The sequence below is a fragment of the Strix aluco genome, chromosome 4, assembly GCF_031877795.1.
Source record: "Strix aluco isolate bStrAlu1 chromosome 4, bStrAlu1.hap1, whole genome shotgun sequence".
Lineage (NCBI taxonomy): Eukaryota > Metazoa > Chordata > Aves > Strigiformes > Strigidae > Strix > Strix aluco.
In genome coordinates, this window is record NC_133934.1 from 122,740,247 (window position 1) to 122,760,342 (window position 20,096).

Genomic DNA, 20,096 nt, shown 5'->3' on the forward strand with positions numbered 1-20,096 from the left:
GAGGGCGAGCGGGGATGCTCGTCGCGGCGCCGGGGGGACTTTGTCCCCGCTCGGCCGCCGCCGCGCTTAAAGCGCCCGAGCCCCCGCGCCGCGCTGATTGGGCGCCCGCGGCTCGGCCCCGGCCCGGCCCGGCCCAGCCCAGCCCAGCCCGGCCCAGCCCAGCCCGGCCCGGCGGGCAGAGCCTCGGCACGGGCGGGCGGGGCCTGGCGGCGGGGACCCGGCCCCGGCCCTGGCCGCCGCGGCTGCGCTTCCCGCCGCCGCCTCTGCGCGGGTGCGGCCCCGGCCCCTGCCGCTGTGGGGGGAGCCCCGCCGCCCCCCGGGCGCATCCCTGGGGAAGCAGCTCCCCGAGGACTTTGTCTTTCTTCCACTTTCCTTTTTTTTAATTCCCCAAAACTGCTGCCCCCCCCGCCCCCCCTCCCCGCCCGCTCCCGTCCCCTGCCAAGACAGCCCGTATTTAATTACCTTAATGCTGGGGATGAATAAATAATGCTTTAGTGAATAACTAAATAACACGCGGGAGCCGTGCGCCCCCTCCTGCCCCCCGTTCATCCACGGAGGGGGGGGGGTGTCCCGGCGGGGGCGGCGCGGCAGGTCGGGGGCAGCCCCACGGAACCCCCACGGAAGCCGTGCAGGCGACGGGCAGCAACACTGCACCGACCGGCGGCGCTTTAATTAGCCTAATCCTCATTTGCACACCTCGCTCGAAAGCAATTATTTTTAAAAAAATTAGAAAACAATTAGGCTCCCTAAGCAAAGATAATCTATTGTCAGTAGCGAGGACGGGCTGGGAGATGAGGACAATGCGCGGAGATAAGGGCAGGGGAGCGGTGGGAAGAGGGTGTCTTTAGGACTGTATTTATCTTTGATTAGATAAGTCGAAACTAGTATTTTAAGCACACTCCAGGATGCTTTTGATTCAAGAATGGGTTCGCTCCGAGGGTGCTAATAACCATCGCGGGGCTCTTTAAAACCTGTTTGTCTTCACTGAAGGCGTTGGGATTTATTTGACTTTAAATGCTCAAAGTGACGAGCAGCCCGTTTGTGGCCGAGGCGGAGAAGGGCTCCGAGCCGGGGCCGGCGGCGCTCCCGCTGCCCGCTCCCTGCCCGCTCCCTGCCCGCGGTACGGGATGGGAAAGGCCGGTCCCGATATTTCCTAAATCCGGATTGTTGTTTTTCCCATGTACTTCGCGTCTCGGGGCTGTTTAAAATAAGCCCCTGCCACCCAGTCTGTACAGTGACTTTACTATGTAGGCTGGAGTCAGGGCGCTTCTATATCCCATGACCATGTGTCTGGTAATTTTCCCTTGCCATTTTATTTTAGTACTTATGATGTTGCAGATGAAGTCTTAAAGAGCTGCAATGTCCTCCCAGAAGGAATGTCTGCTTGGAACAGATCCTTATTGACAAGGCAGCTGTGTGGGGACCGGAACGGAGCCTTAAACCCGGCTCTAAAATCAACTAATACCCTAAAGTCTGGAGCAAGTGCGCAGAATTACAACGCCTGGGCTCGCCGCCGCCCGCGGCCGCGTCCTGGAGGAGCCGTGCCCTGCCCAGCCTGGGAGATGGGCTCCCCCATCCCTCCTTTTTATTGCTATTAATTTTTAGTATTTTGGTTTTGGTTTGCTTGTTTGTTTGTTTGCTTTACTTTCTATTAAGGTGCTCAGTTCGGGAAAAGCACGGACCTGAGGGCTTATACCTTCAGGATGAGGAGGAGAGAAATGCAAAGCGGAGCTGAGGAAGTTCCTTGCCATTTTAACGAGAGCGGTTTTCTCTTGCCCTCACATTTCTCCCCTTTTTTAAAATTTATTTTTTCGCTTTAAAAGGCCGACCGAATCAAACACCGCTCTTGCTTGAGAATAAGCAAATTATCCCGATGCGGCCGGCGGCGGAGCTGACAGGGACGGGCGAGGGCTGAGCCGAGGCTTCCCCGCGATTTCCGAGCGGGACTTTATTCTTCCGTGTCACCAAAATTCACCCAAGGAGGGTACAGACTCGCCGGGGTCTACCTGGGAGTTACGCACTGCAGTCGAGAACCGGTCAGCATCGATGTTAATTATTGCCCGGGGCTGGTTTTCCTAAAAATTGGAAACCTTTCACTTTAAACCACGGAAAGAGGTAAATGAATTCCCAAACCACCCCATCCCATTTAGCCCTCGAAAATCACCCAGAAAAAAACGGTTTCGAGCCGCTCCAAAAAAAAAAAAAATAAAAAGAGGTAGATGTGAATAACTAAATAACTAAATAAACTAAATAACAACACAACGGCGCGGAGCTGCCGCCGGCCGCTGCTCCGTCGTTTGTTTTTCGGCAGAGAAGGAGCAGCCCGGTGGGATCACCCCGCTTCCCACCCCGGGCACTGCGCTTGGCTTTGCCCCCCCCAACCCGGGGCCTGGCACCTCCGCGCCCGCGGAGAGGAGAAGGCGGCCGGCCGCGGGGGCCTCCGCATCTCTCCCCGCTTGCCGGGGCACCACTCCGCTCCCTTTGTGCGGGAAATTCATTTATTCGCTTATTTATTGGATGCAGCGTCGTACAGCGCAGAGCGGGGATGAAGAGGGATCCCACGCAACGCTCTGCGGGTTTTCCTCGATTTCGCCAGAAAACCAAAACAAAGCAGAGAAAATAACCCCAACACGACTCCCATCTCCACCCCGACGTTAGAAATAAAGCTCTTCCCCAACCGAAAATAAATTTAATTTTTTTTTTTTCTTTAAGTGTGAGGGTCTGGAGAAAACAAATAGCGCGACAAAATAAAATCAGCGGCGTTTTTTTTCGGAGCCCCGTCTCGGCGTGATGATAAGCGGGGCTGGAGGCTGGGGGCCGACGGGGCAGTAACACAACGCTGCCGCTTTCCGATCCCTTCGAAGGCGAAATCCAAAACCGGTCCATTAAGTCAATGAGGTTTGTGTTGTAGAGGGCTCCTTTCCCATCCACTTGCTGTTCTGAAAAATAGATCGCGTTTCGTTATCTCGAGTGAGGATCTGCAACGTGATACCGGATCCGCGCTGCCTTCCCTGCCGAATGCGCAGGGGAGACAGCCAGCTTCCCCGGCTTATTCCCAAACAATAAAGGATTTGTATTTGCTTTCTCTCCCTCTCTTTCCCCCCCTTTATTATTCTATTTTTTAATGAGGAAGGACAAACTCCTCTCCATATGCATCGCTCTTCTCTTGCGGGAGCCTTTGGCCCGACGCGCCTGCAAACCGGTGCAACCTTTAATTACTTGTTAGTAAATTGCCCTCCAGACACCTGTAAAAACAAAGCCGGTGTCCGCGGGGCGGGGGCCGTGTCCCTGCCTGCCCCCCCCACGCCCCGGGGGGTGCCCGGCGGCGGGGGTCCCCCCGCACCCAAGGGGGTCAGGCCGGGCCGGGGGGGGCAGGGTAAGGCCTTCCCGGCGGGGGCGATCCCCAGGGCACAAAGGGCTCTTTCTTCGTGCACTTACCGGGACATTTTTCAAAGGATTAGAGTGATCACGCGTTGTTGGTTTTGTTTTTGTTTTTTTTTTTTTACCCCCCCTCCGAGGGCAGATACGTCTTTCTGTCCCGGTGTCCCCCCCAACCTTATTTTGTCCTGCTTTTGCCGTGGGACACCCCCCCCCCCCGCGCTGTCCTCCCCCCTTTCCTGCTCGCTAATGTACCTCCTGGATGCCGATTCTTTTAAGCTACGAAGAATTTCCTTTTGGGAGGTGAAACCCTCCAGCTCCTCCTGTTCAGAGGAAAGTGCTAGTGATGGTAATACGGGGTGACACTAAATAAACAGTTAAAGCAGGGCTGGCAAGATGGAGTTAATTATCCAGTGAGCTACATTTAAACCGAGACCAGGAGGGGCTGATTTGTTTTGGCGCAGGGAACTGAGAAGGAGACGAGCCACCGAGGTCTCCTTGCTCCTCCTTGGAGGCTCCTTAACTTGTCCTTGCTGTCGCCGGCCCGGGGACCAGCTTCCTTTGGCCCGGTAACGGGCCGGGGCCCCCAGCTGCCCCCTCCCGCCGCCCGCCCAGCCCCGGGGCCGCGGCGCTGGGCAGTCTCGGTGGGAGCCGTGCCTGGGAGCGGGCGCTTTCAGGGGGTCCAGAGGTGGATTTTTCGACGTTTGTTTGCTTTTTCTTTCCCGGAAGGTAGGTAAGTTATCGGCTGTGCAGCTCGCCGGTGCCTGTGCTCCTCAGGTAAGTCTGCATACAAGCAGCAGCCCGGCGATGCGCTTCTGTTTTTTAAATTTTCCCTCCTCCTTCCTTCTTTTTCTCCTTTTTTTTTTTTTTTTTTTTTTTTTAAGGAGTCTGATATTAATAATCCCCGTATGCCCCTCTTTCCGGGTCATTACGGTACTGCTGGTCTCTAATCAATCCTAATGCGATGGCAATTGGAGTCTCTGATGAATGCATCTCAGGTTTCTTGTAATGGCTCTACCACATTTTCCTGGACCTCCTTCTTTAACCTGAGATGCCAGGGGGACGTCTCCCTTCTCAGCTGCTGATTACTTCAAGATGTTTGGGCTGGTGTGGGGAGAGAGGGAGCGAGCGAGGCAGTCTGCCCCTGAATAATCTGGAACTGAATTGGATGAGCCGTTTCCTAAATCAAAGGACAACGGCGGGGTTTAACTCCTTTTCTGCACGGCAGCCTGCCGGCTTGCCTTCCAGCCGGCACCGCCTACGCCACATCTCTCCTGCGTGTTCGTGTCCGTGACACGACACCCGGGTGCCCGCACCCCTCCGGAGTGTGCAGCTCCCCCCGTCAGTTGAGGTTCTCCCACGCAAAGGGGGAACCCCTTCCCCCCATCCCCAGCCGCTTACACCTCCCCCAACCCCCCCAGTGCTGCGGGCGGGTCCGCTCCCCCCGCTCCGTGGGTTCTGCCCCACGCCGGGGGGTGGGAGCCCCCCGCGGGTGCGCAGGCACCGCGCAGCAGCAGCAGCACGTTACTAACAAGGCGATTCGCATTTTCGCGGCATTGTTTTCCTCCCATTTCTCAGCATAATGGCATTTGCCGTAACCCGAGACAATAATAATTGCAATTTCTGGCCCTTTTTTTTCTTTCTTTCTTTTTTTTTAAAAAAATATTGCGGCTCGAATTGGGCTGCGGATAAACTGGGCGCTGGGCTGACGCGGGACCGATCGCCGCTTCCTCGGAGCACAACGGCGGGAGGTTTCCCCGAGGTGCGGCTCCTCCGTGGGAGAAAAACACGCCCCGGCTGCCCCTCTCGCAGCCACTCCGCGGCCGGCAGCAGAATATGCCCCCGCGCAACCCAACACGCGTGGGCAGCTTCGTTTGCGCGCCCATGAAATTGAGGGTATCCCGGAGGCGGGGGGTGTGGGGGGCGGAATAAGTATTTGAAACGAATAATTTGTTTTCTCTGCGCCGGAGTGCGATGTAAAAATAAATCCCCGGCAGAAAAGCAGCGAGGGTGAAAGACAGCCCCTTCCCCCGCGGGGTCTGGCGCTGCGTGGGGAGGCAGGAGCGCGGCCGCGGGTGGGATATATGGACTGCGCGTGGGGGTGGGTCCTCGCTCTACCTCAGCAGTGCCACATCTCGCCCTGAATGAGTCACTCGCAAAACCGAAACAAACCAAAAGCGCCCGGGCGAGGCTGCCCCGCGGGGCCGCTGAGCGCCCCGTCCGCACTCGCGGTGGCGGCCGCAGCCCGGCAGCGGCGGGGGGTGGGACGGGGGGGACGACGGTGCCAGCACAGCGGGAACCGGGCGCGGAAGCACCGCGCAGCCCCGCGTGGGACAAAGCGCAGGCGCGCAGGGGCCGCCTGCGGAAGCCTGCGCGCTGCCACTCCCACAGGCATCCCCCCCCCCCCCGCTTTTGCGCACTCACACACGAGTGCCCACAGACACCCGTGTGCGCAGTCCCTGGCGTAGGCGCGCACCCACCCGTGTGCACACACACCCCCACTCACGCGTGGACGTACCCCCGCGGGAACGCTCCCACGGAACCGGTGTGCACAGACCCACCCACGGCTGCACCACCCACACAGACCAGTGACACCCATCCACGCACACACGGGCCTCCCCCACGCGTGTCTGGGACAAGAAGCCAGGTTGCTTGGGAGTGGCATGTGAGCGGGTCCCCTCCATCCCTTCCTGAGGTGATGGCTGGGGCAGTGGGGTGCTGGACACCAGGAAACCCCCAACCGCCCCCCCCAACCCCCCTATTTTTGCAAAAATTAGACAGGGGAGCACAGTGGTTGACTTTTTTCTGTGAGACATTGCAATGGTTTTTGTATAAAATGCTGAAAAAAAAAAAAATGGGGGGAGGGAAACGATTGGGAAGGGGGCTGCCAGGCTTGCTCCTGCCAGTGCTGCCCAGCCTGAGAAGGACCCCCCCGCATCGAGGGGGGCAGCCTGGGGACGGTGCTGCCTTGGGGGGGACTGAGGTGACCCCATCGGCCCGGCCCGCAGTGGCCCTGCTGAGGCCTGGCCACCTCATCCCCACAGGGTGTGATGTGTGGTGTGGTGTGATGGGGTGGGTGCAAACCCAGCCAGTTTTGGTGATCGTGTCCCCCTGCCTTCTGCACCATCTTCAGGGCCAAATCCATCTCCTCCACCTGGCCAATGCAACCGGTGTAATCCCGTCCGGCGGTTGGCAGGGTGGCAGCGGGGACAGTATTTACATACAGGGCTCTCTTTGCCTACACGCTTTGCATTCGGGCACTGAGCAAATATTTTCATTGCCGGGGCGCCGTGCTGGTTGTGGTTGGGCCAAGGAGAAAGGCACCGTCAACCGCTCGCGTTGGGGGTGCCTGTGGTTTCGGGAGGGCGGCCGGGTCCTGCAGCGGGTGCCTGCCTGCGGGGATAAGGGGTCGGGGGGCCTGTCCCGCACCCGCTGCCTCGGTGGGTTTCTGAGCGAGCTGCAAGAAAGGGACCTTTCACCTCTCATTAGTGATGCCATCAGTAGCTTGGCAGAGCCGAGCTGAGGTCATGTTACATATGGCACACAGTCTGTTCAGCGCCGGCAACGCCAGCTTTGAAATTTTAGAGAGGGGAAAGGTCACCTTGCGTAAGCCGAGGTCTGGGGGTCCTCCGCTCTGTCTGCGCCCTGGGTGGGTCTCCATATGCCTCCACCGTCGCCAGCCTTGCTCCGTCTGGCCCTGGGAGATGCTCAGCCCGTCTTCTGCCTCCTGAATTTGAAGGGAATCACTTAAATGAAGGGAATACTTTCACGCTGCCTTTCCTTTTCCCTTACAGAAAGTCTCTCCCAGAACTGTTTCTTTTTTTTTTCCCTTTCTCTTCCTAGCACAAACCTGTCTTTAACGACTGATTATTTTTTCAAACAACATATAACGCAGCTTTCCAGGAGAAAATGAGTTGTGTCTCTTTATCAGCAGATCTGCCCAGACGGATAAGTTTACCCTTCTCAGACCTGGGTATCTAATTTCATAGACCTTCAAAAGTGTTGTGCTTCCATGGTGATTAAAACTTCTCGCTCCTGTATCTTGCTGGGGTATTTCAGGTTTCATGCCACTGGATCTTAGAAAAGCACATCTGTACAGTTGTATTTCTTTCATCTGAAGAGCTGGAAAAAAGCAAACAATCTATTTTGTGTTTGGAAATATACAACACATTATGTTAAATTAATTCCTGGTGTAGTTCACTGTGTTGAATTTCAGTAGGATCCTGTCGGGGCTTCATCCGGAATGATTCCAGAGGTGGTGACTGCAAGGAAGAAGTTACCGTTTTCCCACATATGATGGCTGACAGCGTAAGTTCACGTCCCTTCTCAGCCCCGCTGCAGAATCTTATTTTACAAACTTTATTTTTTAAATATACGGGGCCTGATTCTTAACCTCTTAAAGCTAGGACGGGAGTTTCTGGCATGCAGCTGTGGCAGAGAGATCTTCAAAAGGACATTTGCTTCTACGCAGGTCATCACTAAAAAGGCTCTAAATGAAATAGATGCTTATCTTGAGAAACCCAGAGAAGCTGGAGCTGAACCAACATGCGGTGCGGATTCAGGATACACCTTTCTGCCTGCTCCAGAGAGGCATCTGAACAGCCACATTAAAGGGAGCTTGTTCTGATTTCCTACTAATAGGGTTACTTTCATGGATTTTAATTTTTAAATAGGAATAGTCTTCCGTTGCCTGTCAAAGAGAGGGATTGGGAGCGTAGGTATGAGATGGCTTATTTTCAGAAATGGAGATGCTGAGATCGGTCTATGGTTTTTGTCACAAATGATGTTTTCCTAGCATGGGGCTAAACTGCTCTCTTAGTTATTGAGTGCAAATCTGTCGATTTAAATGGAGTTCGTTGCAAGTGGGAATGGGATTTAGCCATTATTTTCCACTGCTGTCTAATCACTGTAGTCTGAAGAAAGCAACATATGTATAATGGTAGCTGAGATGCAGGAGGGGTGGAAGCTTTCTACCAATGAGAACCACATTAAATAATTAATTCCCAATTGCCTTTCTACATTAGTGCTTTCAGCTAAAAAAGCCGGTCAGCTTTGTAAGGCCCCAGGCAATGAAACATTTGGTGCATTGTCAGTCCAAAAGTGGAGGTAATAGATAGCCACGGTGGCTGGAAAAGTGCTACTCTCCATCCTGCCATTTGCATATTCCAGCTGCGCAGCCTCATTCCTCATCCCCTCTTTTGCCTTACTTAAGTTGGACAGGACCGCATCTCTTCTGAGGTGGCTGCTGAGGAAGCCAAAAGTATATTTATTTTACCAAAACTAGAGGAGCTTAATATTTAAGTCTAAAAATGGAGTATACAAAAGTTGGTCTCTCTTTTATCAGCAGACCAAATTTGATGGGTTAATAAGGAAAGGAATGAATTTCCTCCTCCTTCCCATTTGCCCCCCTTACCCCATCTGCAGGTCCCCCAAGCTCAGCCTGTCATCTCAGGTCAGGTTGGGATCTTTCATGCTCGTACATCATTTGCAGTAAAGATCTTGCCATGAGAAATGAGTTAACAAGCCTTTTGATGTGCAAGTCATCAGAGACTGCTCCGCTCACCTTCTGTGATAAATATACGGGAGCGTGTGTGTATAAAGCTGAAGAAGAAGAGGAAGCGTTGGAATAAATTGCCTGGGGAGGTGGGAGATTCTCTGTTAAAAACAGGTCTAGACAAACATCTGTCAGAAAATACCGACTTCTATTTGATCTTGTCTTGGAGCCAGCGAAAAGACTGAACGGTGTTGTCAAGTCCTTTCCAGCCCTGAGAGACCATGGGTATATGCATATATACGTGTACATGTGTGTAGGTATATATGTGTGTGTGTGTATATGTATATATTTCCACACTTTCAGGGACAAGTTCTTGGCCTCTGTGATATTTTGTGGCAGTGAATCTTGTGGGCTAATTACACATAGGTTTGCTCTCTCTCAGTTTCATTAAATTCGAGTTTCAGTTCCATTTAATGTCCTTTGTGGCTCAAGTGGATCAGATCACAGTGTCTAATCTACCAGCTGTATTTTTCTCCCCTCCTCTTTTCTTCAGCTCTTTTCATACCAAGTGAAGTCTCTTTGGTTCTGGGAGCCTTTCGGCGATTCCACTTACTCCCAAAGTGCATCTGTGAGCCCACTTGGGGTTACACATCTTGAGGTAAGGTCATGATAGCAGAAACATCTTTATCACTCGATGCGGTAGATGGGTGCCTGGAGAAGCTCTTTGGCTGAGCAAAAGGACGACCTGAAAGATTTTGGGGTTATTTAATCATTATTTTTGTACACAATTGCTTTCCAAAGCATCCCCGTGCTTTAAAGGCAACATGGTTGCATCTGCTGCTGGCACCCCTATAACTTCTTTCCAAGCATGTGAACCTCAGCAGGACCGCTGGGGCTGCAGGCTGCCTTTGAGGAGTGTGTTGGCAGCTTACTTGTGTTTTACATGGAGGACAGGGAGTTACCAAGGGCCAGGAATTGCGTTCCTTTACACAGGAGCCAATATTAAATACTTCTATTGAAATTCATTTGAAAGCAAGTTTTATCACTGTGACACATGGAAGCTGCCCTAAAGACAGGGTCCTGTGCAACTCAGCATTGGCGGTAGAGGAGAGGCTGCTCCATGATAGAAAGCTTATACTCCAGGTAGGTAAAAACGGGTTTTGTAGGGGTGTTGTGGAGTAAACTGTATAGTAATTCCTCTGTCACTATCCCCAGAGCACACCTACACCCCGCGATGCTGATATTCCCTGCAACACCTCCACCTCCCAGAAGCTGTGGTCCTGGACCAGGAAGCACCACTGCACCTCCCTGGCGAGTGCCGGATGGAAGCACAAGATGCTGCAGTGAGTTGCAGGAATCAACACCAACATTTGTAGCAGAAATTGAACCCTGAATTTCTGAAGCCAAATGCTGGGATGAGCCAGGCTGCAAAACTCTTTTGATCTGGATGGTTGCACTCGAAGAGTTGCGGTCAACGGCTCAATGTCCAAGTGGAGAGCAGTGATGAGTGGCATCCTCAGGGGCTGATGTTGGGACCGGCGCTGTTTAACATCTTTGTTGGCGACACGGACAGTGGGATCGAGGCACCCTCAGCAAGCTTGCTGACAACCCCAAGCTGTGTGGTGCGGTCGACACGCTGGAGGGAAGGGATGTGCCATCCAGAGGGACCTGGACAGGCTGGAGAGGTGGGCCTGTGCGAACCTCATGAAGTTCAACAAGGCCAAGTGCAAGGTCCTGCCCATGGGTCAGGGCAATCCCAAGCACAAATACAGACTGGGCAGTGAGTGGATTGAGAGCAGGGCTTGGGGGTATTGGTAGATGGAAAACTGAATATGAGCCAACATTGTGCGTTCGCAGCCCTAAAAGCCAATTGTGTCCTGGGCTACACCAAGAGAAGTGTGGCCAGCACATGATTTTTCCCTTCCACTGCACTCTCCTGAGACCCCACCTGGAGTACTGCATCCAGCTCTAGGACCACTTATGTTGATAAGAAGGACAGGGACCTGCTCAAGTGGGTCTAGAGGAGGCCACAAAGATGATCAGAGGGCTGGAGCACCTCCCTTAAGAGGACAGGCTGAGAGAGTTGGGGTTGTTCAGCCTGGAGAAGAGAAGGCTCCAGGGAGACCTTATAGCGGCCTTCCGGTACTTCAAGGGGGCCTGCAAGAAAGCTGGAGAGGGACTTTTTACAAGGGCATGTAGTGATAGGATGAGGGGTAACAGTTTTAAACTGAAAGAGGGTAGATTTAGATTACATACAAGGAAGAAATTCTTTACTCTGAGGGTTGCAAGACACTGGAACAGGTTGCCCAGAGAAGCTGTGGCTGCCCCCTCCTTGGCAGTGTTCAAGGCCAGGTTGGATGGGGCTTTGAGCAACTTGGTCTAGTGGAAGGTGTCCCTGCCCATGGCAGGGGGTTGGAACTAGATGATCTTTAAGGACCCTTCCAATCCAAACCATGCTATGATTCTATGAAAGGGCTGAGATGGGGTGTTCCCCTGCTCTAACCCTTAATATTTAAGCATCACTTTTGATGATGTCTGCCTGCACAGGGTCAGGTAGGCATGACACCAGAGGCAGAACTGCCTGGCCAGCAAGTCCTTATTTGCCCTTCTAGAAGTAGCACATTTGCATGGACCAGAGGCCTCAGCCATGTCAGAGAGTCTTTTGGGGAGAAGGCAGAGGAGGAAGGGTGGGGGTCTTCCCCCTGTTTTGTTTTCTACATTCCTTTTGCTGGTGAACTGTTACCATTGTGGCTGAGGTGGTTTTTCTGATGCCTCTTGGGTTTGTACTGCAGCCAGCACTTCTGATTCTGTCTGGCCACATATTGTATTTGGCTGGTTGGCTCTCTCTAAAAATTCCTCTTTTTTTCTTTTTTCCACTTTTATTTTTTTTTCCTCTGTGGCATTTTAATATCTCACAACAGGCACCTTTACAAAGAGATTAAAGGTCTAGAAATCAACAGCTGTTTCATAGGCAGGCTTTAACACAGGTAACAAGTAAGAGGCCTTGCAGAAGAGAATTTGGGGAGAATTTCTTGAGTGTGGGTAACACTAAACATTTCTTCCACAACACTGAGGAATTACAAACAATTCCTGAGCTAACATTCATACAAACCAGCAGGAATTATTCAGGTAATTAAAGACTGAAAATCATTTTAGGAGAAACTAGGAGACAGTGAAGCTGTATTGTCCTCGAAAAGTTTCTACAGCGATGAGAGAAAATCCATATGCTTTTGGATGGGGAGTGGATGCAGTTCAGCTATGGGGAAGGAAAGAGAGGAGCCCCAGACCCTTTATGCTATTCATTCATTTAACCCTCTGGTAGAAAAGCCATTTGCAATGTAGTTGTGGCTGTGCTGGAACTGGCTCAGCACCACAGTTCCAGACTTTTTATTGAGCTTTGTGAAAGCACTTCAGAGACTTGCTTGGCACTGGGAAGATGGGAGAAGTTGGATGGTCATGTTTGCACAGCCAACAGACTCATGCAAGGAGTCAGGATCCCTTAGCAGGGAGGTCAGGAGTGATCTTGCCCTACTGTGGACTTTTTTAAATGAAGTTTTAACTTGATCCCCTTCATTTTGGTGATTTAGAGTAGATTTTTTTTTTTCCCCTCCCTCACCTGAGAGGATTTTGGGAGGGCACAGTTCCCATGTTCTCCCATTCTCCCTTAAAGCTTTCCAGCTGGTAAGTCTGGGGAGCTGCTGTCCTGACAGGGAATCTTTTCCCTCCTGAATCCATCCTCTCCTGCCTGGCACATGGGGTCAGATGCATTAGCAGGTGCTGGAAGGTCCTAGGGGAGGTCAGGAGTGCCCACAGCACAGAGCCCTTCCCAAGGGCTGGTTTTGACAACTGCCAGCCTGGCCCAAGGGCACAGAGGACTTCTCACCCCAAGTGAATGGCGTGGTCCTGGCTGCATGAAGACGGCTCGGCATGGAGGGGCTGAGTCTGCACTGCGGCTGTGCTGAAAGGTCCTCAGTTACAAGGACTCTGGGGTGGTGGTGAAACGAAGCGCAGGGGGACAGCAGCGTGGAGGGGGATTAGCTAATTAATGCACAGCTTGATTAGGAAGTTGGAGCCAGACATGCGAGCCTCGCTCTTCTGCTCTCCCGTTCCCAGTGCTGACCCCTCTTGCCATGACTGCGATGTAGGAAGCCGCTGGAGTCCACTATAGGAAAAGTAAATATTGTCATTTCAAATAGAGAATGGTTTATTCTGTAGCAGAACAGAGGGTGCCTTCTCTTTGAGAGGCCACACTGAGCTCGGGGGGGACTGTAGCCCACACATCTGCCAGCAAGGCTGCTCTTTCTGATAGTCACAAACCCTGGTGCCAGGCGTGCCACCTTAAACTCGCAGGTGACAGGGGGGATGTGTGTGAGGCTGGTGTGAACATGTCCAGTAGTTCCAGAGACTGTCCATCACCTCCTTCCTGCCAGCAGGTCCTTTGCTAGTGTTTGGGCTCAGTTTTAAGCAAGGTGCCCAGGACAGGATGGAGTCACTGCAATGAGATGGGAGCTGTGCGGGGCACGTTGCAGCAGGAGCAGGCGCAGGGGCCAGTGATACTGGGGGAGAGGAGGGGTATGGGCTCTGCCCTTCCCCACCGAAGCTGTGTGACCCTTTATATAATCCCTTTAGCTTCGATGGCACCATGGTGATTTACAGCACTAATGCTTTGATCCAGAACATGTTGGACCATGGGACATGAATTAAAATATGAGAGATGACCGTAAAGCACAAGTTTCCATTCATAGCCAGCTGTTTTGTGAAGACGTGACTGTAACCAGGTGTGAAGATCTTGCAGAAGATGAGGGAGAACCAAGCCAGTCTAAACAGATTTGTTAGAGTGTGAATGGGAGCGCAGCAGCGTAAGTGCTATTAATAGGATTTACACAGATTAGTAAACTAATCTGTGCATTTCAGATTGGATTTCATATTATGGAAAAGAAAATTAAGCCACATACCATGCAGACTTTCCAGGCAGTGATTTGCGAGTGTGATCTATTTGCTGGTAGAAGTTGCTGCTCAGAAAAGTTGTGGCAGCTTCACTGGGTTGGTCAGTGACACCCACTGTGAACCCAGAAGGGGAGAGCGTGTTATAGGGTGCAGAGCTGTGCTGGAGGATTTGGGAAGCAGACAATGAAAGGAACAGCACCACAGTCTGTTTAAGCAATGGCTCTTAAAATGCACTACCAGGTGGTAAAGCAGTGTCCAGGCTTGGCTCCATCACCACTTGTGCAGAGTGGTCCTCCTGACTCAGATAAAATGAATAGGGAAGAGAGATGTGAAGAAAAAAGGCTCATAAATAACTTTTCCTTCTCTGCACGTGGCCTGGAGAGGAGCAGAATTGGGCAAATGTTAGTGAAGTGGGAAGGAAAAGGCCTCTTCAAAGGGGAGGGGCAGAGTGCTATTGCTGTGCCCTGCTCACGCTCCTCCTGGTGCCAGTGTACAGGAGGTGGAAGATGGGCAGGAATGGGGAGGTGGGACCTACAGTTTATGGAGTGAACAAGCACCTGGGCCAATTATATATTATCTGTTCCATCAGAGGGTCTAGCCTCAGTATTTTGACTGTGCCACCCATCTGGGTGAATCTTAGCCTGGCTGTACCTCTCTCCACGAGGAAGTACTGTTACTGCTGTTGTATTGATGGGGAGATAGAAATCCAGACGTTTAGGAACTGGACTTTTGGTTCCCAGTGGTTAACATCAGCTAATCTTGGGAGATAGCTACAGTTCAAGTTGCCCCTCAGTCAAGCTTGAAAAATAAAGGATGACCCATCTTTCTCTTTGTGTTTACTCTTATTTCACAAAAATACAAGCATTTGGAACATTTCAACCCCCATTATAGTCAGGGCCAGAGGAAAAACATCATTACCCTTTCAAATTACTGGTTTAGGCTGAAGCTTTACAACTCAGAGTGAGCTGAGCAGTCAGTGATTTTTCTTCTTGCCTCATCTTGTTATGTTGCAGCAAACAAAAATCCCAAAGTCAATTTGATTTGTCTGGGAGAACAAATGCTTCAGAGTTTTCCTGGACCAGGGTTGAAGGTGGTAACTAGTACAAAACACGTGATGAATGTTTCCCTCTCTGCCTGACACCTTTCCCACAGCCCTTGAGGTTCAGGTTTGTCTTGTCTTCACTATCGGTGGTAACTCAGCTGATGACCATTTGTGACAACTGGGAACCATTTGCTTATGATAACTATGGCTACACTGAAATGCAGGTTTGTATGTAGGTGTGTGTTTAGGGGTGGTGTTGAACTGGGGCTCTGAGTAACCTGGCATGGGACTGCTTGTGCTGCCAGTCTTGGTGGGAGCTGCCAGGCACAGGATGCTCCAGAAATCCCATCTGAGTTATACAGGGAATGAATTTTCCTGAAGTCCTTAAAACCAAAACTGGTCTTACAAGTGCTGATTTTAAGAAATGCATTTCTTAATTCCCTTATTTTGGGGGGATTGATTTTAGGTCAGTGAAATGTTTCCTTAACTTGAGTTATACAGAGGTTTTCCAAAAATCAGTTATTAATGTTTACTGGTAAGACTGCAATAGTCTAGTAAATTGACCCAGAAGACTAATTTTAAGTTTACGGAAATTTGGATCCACAGGCAGCTCTGACAACTATTCTCCTGTATTTGTAGAGCATTTATTAATTTTATTTCTATAGTGGTACCTTTTTGATACCTGGTTTATTCTCTTGAAGTGTCTTGTTGCATACAGTGTTATCAGAACCAGAGGTTCAGAAAGCATGAGGTGACACCAGCTTTGAGATACTTATATACAGTTCGATAAATGTGATATACCCATATTGATATGTACTTTGGTTTGGAGACCTTCAGCACCTCCAAATTTATCTCTATTTTTTAACGCCAAGAACTTAAGAATGAAGTTGAGCAGGAAGCTGTGGCCGTATCCCTCCTGCCTACTTCCCCTCTCTCATCAGCTACTAAATATTGCAAAGCTCATAAATTGTGAAAGTTGGCAAATCAGATCATTGCTTAAGTTTAAGACTGAGACCTGGGGCCAGGAGATTTCAATCCTGTATTACCTGGAATATATCATTACTGACAGACCCGCTGGGTTTCAGTTTCTACCAGCTATAAAGTGGGATTCTCAAATTATATCATGCCAGCCTAGTTGCCTTTGATGACATGATATGCCATTTGGAAAGGGAAGAGCCATTAGATGTGACACAACTTGGCATCTGTCAGCCTTTTGATGCTGTTCCATGCCCTGATGAAATGAGGAAATGTGATCTGGGCAAAGCCCCTGCAGGATGAGTGGGAAATTGTTCTGAAACAGTGATTATCTTGTGGTTCCAGGTCAAAATACCACAATCTCTTGAGTTTCTACTCAGCACGGTGCTAGTCTGTTATTTTCAGGAACTTCCTGGATGTTGGAAGAGGGTGTGCTTATTAAATACAGAAATTACACCAACGTGAGAAAAAAACTGGAAGACAAGTCAATGATTCTGCACAAGTTTCACAGGGTGAAGTCCTGGCTCCCGAAACCAGGCTGTGGTGTCTATAATGGAAGTGGAGCTTGCAAGGCAGGAGGCTTTTCTTCCACTGGACCTGGCTCTGGTACAACCTAAGCAGGAGTGTTGTCTAGTTTTGGGTTTAGGTATGGCTCTCCTATTGTCTTCCAGTCTTGTGAGTCTATGTTAATAGCAGCTGCTTATTTCACAGGGATATTTAATTTATAATGGTTTGTAAAAAAAATACTAAGAATTGAGACTAGTTAAGAAATGAACAGAAATAGGCTCTACACTGTACTTTAATTGGCAAATGACTATTCCTGGTTCATTGTGAGCATCGTTCACCTGAACAAGTTGCTTTTGCAACCCAAACTGTAAAGATTCATATCTTTGCAGGGAAATTTGGAAGGAACAGGAGCACTTCTGAGCCGTGTATGTGTTAGCAATACTTGCTGCCATTACTGGGTAACAAACACAAACCAAGAGCAACTGGTCAAGTAGCCTTATTTGCTGGGAGTGACATTTCCAAAGGAATGGGATGAAGCTCTCCTGGTTTGATATTCAGGTTAGCTCTGCCTTTGGTTTGCGCATCCCTCTCCCAGTAGCTATACAAAGCTGTTCCCAGAAACTAAGGCCAGAAGTGGTTTTACCAAGACCACCAGCCCTGATGCTGTGCATAGCAGGAGGTGCCAAATGTCCGCCTGGCAACCCTCTACCAGGGCAGTAAATTGTCAGTGTCGCCCAGGCCGAGCCCAGGGAGGGCTGGCTGGCACAGCCTGATCTCTGTCCTGGGACTAGGCATCCTGCAGTGCTGCCGACCGGTGCAAGGCAACCTTGCCCGGTATGTGCAGCATGCCCCACGCTCCCAGGAGCGCTTCCAGCCCGGCTGGGCTCTGCTTGATAAAGCGATACCTGGAAATAGGCTGCTGTCAGCAGCCTGCTTTCAGGTACTGTTGTTTTTGGGAGTCCCGGGTCCTATCTCCCTCTTATCACAGAGGTCTGTGGGGCTGAGAGGCTATGGGGAAGATGGCAAATGAGAGCAGTCCCTAAACACCCCCCTAGGAATTTAGCTGGGGGTTCTGAGGCATCCCAAGCAAAAGGAAGCGTGGGGAAGATGCTGTGGGGGCTCAGCTGAAGCACCTCAGTGCTCACTGATCTGGAGGCTGGATGTGCTGTGGTCTCTTATCCAGCCCTTGTCCTCGTGGGCAGACGTGTAAAAGTGTGCTTTACTTCTCTGGCCTGGTGTTGGCTGCTTTCCTGGCAAATCTGGGGGAGACCAAGCCCTGCAGGCAACGTAAGAAGCAGAAGTACTGCGAACAATGTTTTGAAGCTCTGGTGAGAACATGATTACATTTATAGGCAAGAGGAGGAGAAGGGCTACAGCAGCCTTCAGAAAGCTAATGTCATTCCCTACATAGGGGTGTTATGTGCGTAAATCCCTCCACATGCAGATGATATCACGCCTCTAGAGTTTGCAGCTCTCCTACTGATATTGCTCCAGCATGCTTCTCCTCCCAGCACAGCCCTAACAGGGCAGTTAACCCCTACTGCCTCTGCTGCTGTTCTGTCACAAGTTTTGAGCAAGGGGACAACACACTGTTCAGCAGCAGGTCAGGAATCTGCACTAGCTTGGGGGTCTTGGGCCTCAGCCTGGTTCACTCTTTGAGCTTTGGGACTGAACTCTATTATATGTTGCCTGCAAGCAGGAGTGGAGGCTGCTGCTTCTGCAAGTTCATAGTGAACCTCAAAATAAAGAATTTTTTTTTTTTTTGAGAGTCTTTGGTCAGTGCTCACTTCCACCTGCATGCATACAGCACAACAGATAATGTTTTTTAACAGAGACAACCTATATATTTGTATGTCTGTTGCAAATGTGCTTGGGTTGGTATAGAAAGTGTTGCCTTCCAGAACCGCCTTCTGATCCTCTGCCTGCCTTTGTTTGCTTCGGCAGCAGTAAACAGCAAAATCCCCAGCATCTTTCTAGGACATGGGTAGGCTCTTAGCTGTCATTTTTTTCTTGATTTATTATTTTAAGAAACTACTGGCTTAGGACATGCAAAAGCATGCACAGCTCAGGCTCTGGACTAACCCATTCTCACCTCCCGTGAGCACGTGTCTCCCTCGCTCCTTGGACTTGGTGGGAGATGAGTCAAACCTTTCTCAAATTGCCTTGATCTGGAAGTGGGTGGCTTTGGAGTCTTTCAGGGCTTGCATGTGCATCACCCTGATGGGGTGATTCATGCAGGAGCGTTTTAGGAGTGTTTTTTCTGGAGCCCGAGTGTTTGCAGGGTCAGTGATCCCAGTCCAGAGCCAGTCTAGTCATCGACAGGGCTTTGCTGGAGGCTTATGTGGCTATCGGTCAGCATCAGAAGGTGGCTGTAAACGTAGTAAATAAATGAATGAAGCAAACGTAGCTTTGGTGTAAGCAGCAAGTCCTCCTGCTGCTGTCAGGGGGCATTGCATCCGAGCCGGATTGGGCTCCTGGGGAGGCAGCATGAGCCAGTGGGCAAAGCAACAGGGGGAGTCAGAGACCTGGCTTTGCAACCTGCCTCTGCCACCCACTGCCAGCACCGCCCCGGGCAAACCACCTCTTCTCCCTCTGCTCCTCTCCCTTCCCAGCTCGGGTTGCTTTTATTTCTGTATACTGTAAGCTCCTCAGGGGAGGGGCTGCATTTTACAGCTGCGAGCGGTATAAGGGATACCACTAACACCGAAATAATTGGCTGTCAGTTTGCAGAGTAGAAAAGAAAATGGTGCGGTGTAACATTCTGGAGTCCTTTTGGGTAACATAAGAACTATTGCAAAGCACTTTGGCTGCAACAACAAAGCTTATTGATTAGCCCAAAGTATTCCAAATTGGGTCTTTCTGCCCGAGAAGTAGCAGGATGAAGAATTAAAGTACTTACACATGAGAATATTGTACATGAGTTATTAAGTAACCATCAGCTCTACTCCAGCGCTGCTCAGTTCCTCTGGACTGCGTGCAACTTCTGAGCATTTTATCTTTTTCCTTGGGTTTTCACAGGCGTGTGCCAGCTTCTGCAGCATATAAACTAGGTGCTATTTTTATTGAATCTGGCTTTAATGTAGTAGATTTTTCACACGTGTGTTGGTTTTTTATTGTTGGTCTCATTCCTGAACTTTCTGGCACCTCTAAGTGTAAAGTCAGTTATGTGCACATTGTTTGGCAGATGAATTCCTATTTCTGGGAATAATTTTCCTTCTAAAATGTATTTTTATATTAAAAATGTGATCTGTATCCATAACTGAGATATACTGTCCTGAGACTCCAGTCCAAAGCTTTCTGCAGCCAGAGATCACCACAACAGGGGATGCAAGCCCTGCAAGGAGACCTCTGCTTTCCAAGCCAAGACTATTTATATTAAGATCTTGTTTTACTGACCCAACCTCTGCCTCTTGGAGCAGGAAAATTCCCTTCTGATCTGGCACCGGGGAAAATCCAGCCAGAAACAGAGGATAAAAAGTGCTGTCTTCCAACGTTGCCTGCCTTCCCAGTTTGTCTCCCCGCTAGATCAAGAGCAACCGCCCGTCTCGCCAAGCCTGCTATCAACTGTATCCCAGCTACTGCCCTGGCAGCCCCGGTCCTCCCTCGGTCATCCCCAGGCCCCGTGTGAAAGGCGGGGGCTTGGGGAGCCAGCTGCCCACCCTTCCGAAGGTGCTGTCCCCCTTTTCTCCATCTGCACACAAGCTGCCAGGGAAGAAGTAACCGTGGCTGTGTGTGGTTTTCTCGCCCAGGGTG